The sequence below is a fragment of the Myodes glareolus genome, chromosome 6 (assembly GCF_982192425.1).
Source record: "Myodes glareolus chromosome 6, mMyoGla1.1, whole genome shotgun sequence".
Taxonomy (NCBI): Eukaryota; Metazoa; Chordata; class Mammalia; order Rodentia; family Cricetidae; genus Myodes; species Myodes glareolus.
The window spans coordinates 70,337,399-70,340,842 of record NC_142031.1 but is presented as its reverse complement, the minus strand read 5'-3'; the positions used below and the strand labels follow the sequence as shown (position 1 = coordinate 70,340,842).

General features: G+C 33.4%; 1 long non-coding RNA gene across 1 annotated transcript; it reads right to left on the bottom strand.

The window, feature by feature from the left end:
• Positions 1-526: 526 nt before the first annotated feature.
• LOC148121849 (uncharacterized) lies at positions 527-1,628 on the bottom strand. The gene is made up of 3 exons (XR_015737995.1): positions 1,493-1,628; positions 766-836; positions 527-652 (listed from the first exon to the last, which is right to left on the bottom strand). It is a non-coding gene; the product is annotated as an uncharacterized LOC148121849 (long non-coding RNA).
• Between the last annotated feature and the right edge of the window lie 1,816 nt (positions 1,629-3,444).

Genomic DNA, 3,444 nt, shown 5'->3' with positions numbered 1-3,444 from the left:
CAGCAGAGAGGAAAGTGCTGTCCAAGTTAACCTTGCATTAACCTTAAAGCAAGTCTATTCTTCACTTGCCAGTCTACTAAAAATGAATCTGTGCCTCAATGTTGTCACTGGGCACTTTGTCATCCCTTGTCAGGTTGTGTTTTTGCTCCTATGGCCTTGTAACTTTATGTTGCCATGGCAATGGCTATGACCTTATCGCTTAGCCTTGAAATGTGCTGATAACCAATGAAAAGATAACTTTTCCATTTGTCTAACATTCTTTCATAATAATCACACTATTGCCAGGACACTACAAAATATATTACCATTTTTGCTTTAAATTATTGAGCCTGGGAAACATTCCCTTAAGTTTTACCATAAAATACAAAAGTCATGTACATGCCTGTACTTAATCAACTTTAGCAGTCTCTGCATTTATTTATTCATTTGTTTGTTGATTTGTTTTTGTATCATAGCAAGATTCATATGAGCATTTTTTTGTTCACAATCATGAAAGGCAGATAATGGAGATTTTACTTACCTGTTCTACACCCCATGTAGGCTGGTTTATTGTAGATTTGTGGGAAATGAAGATGGGCATCATGCAACACCCGGGTCCCTAGGAATAACTTATGCATATTGTCTGTGATGCAATTCAAAACGGAAGTAAGTGCTGTAACATGAGACACAATGAACGGGTTATCTTCTAAGGATGATGCTGATAAAGATAAAAACTGGTTACAAAAATGTAAATAACACCACCAATCCTCAACCAGCTATACTCACATTTTTCTGGACAAATGTTTAATAAAGATTTTTTCGCCCACACTGTGTGTAGTTGACACATCCCATTTATCCTAAACACAATATAATAAAAAACAACCACTCATTAATTCGCATTTATTACCCAATGTGTGTTTCTGCCTCAAGAAGAATAAACTTGTTGAAAGTGAGATATGTTCATTGTCATGTCCATCTTCAGTCAAGCTTTTCTATGGTTTGCATATATTTTCTTATAACATTTTTTGATTGGTGATTCAAGTGTGGATCAACTTTCTGAGCACACTGGTACTGATAGAAATTCCCCGTCACAAAAGTGAAACCAGTGAACACATTGATGCAATAGTAGGTATCCAATTATCAAAATTGTTTTCAAGAGGAAACCTCATATTTCCCAGATTTTTAAAGACTGTTTTTTTGATATTTACTATCTTAGGTATTACTTTCCTTATATTCACATTTATTATTATTTTACTTTCTGCAAACATCAGTTTCTTTCCATGACATAACGTATATGCCCTGAGTTCATATTTTGATTATTTTAATAGAAAAAAACAGAACCATAAAGATATGAGTGTTAATGTTTAATATTTTTAGATCAGTGACTCTCAAGTCTAGCTTTTCCTGAGTTATCAGTAGAGCCACATTATCTTACCAATTGAGAAATATATGGGGATTTCTTTGAGCCCCATTTCAACAAACCACCTCTTCTACTTAAAGAAAAATTTCTTACCTAACATAGAACGTCATGCTCATGAGTTTGTAATTATTAAAAAACTTCACTTCTCGCATCAACAACCTTACTTGACTGTTTTCTTCTATCAAAGGCACATGTTTGGATGCTAGGTAGATGGTACTAAAATTCCCTGAAAACTGAAAATTATTATGAATTAGATTCATCAGTCAGAGGATCTGGGGTCAAGTTCAAGAACCCACATTTTGGCGCACAATCTCAGGTAACTTCCTTTTTGAAGGGACATCGCATGGTCTTCGTGGGAGTGGCCCATGCATAATGTAAGATACAGAGCAAACACCAACACACATAAATGACAAAATAAATTAGCAAAAATTTTAATATAAAAATTGTGCAGAAAAACTAAGTAAATTTTAGATTTTCAAATAAAAAATAGACAGTATTACTATATACTGATTTAAAAATTAATTACACTTGTGAAACAGCATTATTTCTATGTCTGTTTATACAATAAAATATCTCACATATTTGAAAACACATATATTTATTTGATAAAGGATAATAGTTTTATCATGTAAAATGTGATTGAAGAAATGTTTAAAAAATAGATTATACTTCTCTATTATTAAGCAGATTTGACTGCACGTAAGTAATCCAAAGAAAAACTTAATAAAATCCACATAAAATGTATCCAATGTCTATTTGGATGATGAAATGCCTTTGTATGGCAAAACATATATTTTTTTTCCACAGAGAAATCACTGTGAGCCACGGAGGAAAGAATTAAGACAGCACCTGTTGTGTGGTTTTTTCCTCTGATTTCTATGACTTTCTGAAGCATTTGTGATCCCACAGCCATGGGCATATATACACATGCACATAGACACACAGACACACATACACACACACACTTTCAAACTCCAAAAAATAACCAGTTATTATATCTTACACATAACTGTATTATAATTCATATCAACTAAATTTTATCCCACACATTGGCCATAGTAGAATAACTCTAAAACAGAGACCCATGACTCAAATATATGACATGTTTGTCATGTAGTTTTTAGATTGAATTAAATTATCTATTATGTTAATGAAAATTCACTCCTGAATTCTTTAAGGACAATGAAATATTTTATGCAATCATGTAGTAAGTTTCAACCATTAGCATAGGGTTAATTATGTTAAAGTGTATATAAAATTAAGGAAAAATGACATTTTTTAAAAATAAGGTAATTTTCCATCCCCTTCAGCCAAGAAAAATGCAACTAAGCAATATAGGATATGCAAATGAGGTATTTGTGACCTTAAAAATAAAACATATCCTTTTTTGAAGAAATGGGATTATATTACAGTACAAAGAGGGGGCACCAAACTATCCATAGAATCCCATTGAACATCAGGTGAAAAAGTGGCACCACAGTTACCCCTGCCTAACCCCTTGAAGCTCATCCTTGTACCGGTAATGGTTCCTCAGTGGCAGACACCAAACAGGCTAGTGCACTGAGCAGAAGAACCTTCATCTTCCACAAGTTTCTTTTCTTCTACAGCAGAAGACCAGAGTTCTTCAACTGCTAGTGAAATGACGAACTGTACACACATGCAAAGCATTTAGCTTTATACAAAGTGTGATAATCCCACTATTACCTTTTCTTTAGATGTTTGTTTTGATTTTAAGAACACTCTGGTTGTCAGCATTTGCATGTTTCTAGCACTGATTTATTTAAACCCATGGGATTAGAATTCAGTGGTGCATAATGTTCCTGAGCAAGTCCAGCGTAGCGATTCAAGAACATTACAATCCACTGAATTCTAATCACGTAATCATGTCCAAACTAGCTTGAAAAAGCATAGGTGGATTGGCAATGTTGACTGGTCATATTCCCTGATTTGTACACAATGAAGATCTAGTGCTACATGTTATGTAGCATTCTAATATGAAAATTTCAATAATGGGTCTCATTAAGAATATTTTCCAAATCCAAAAT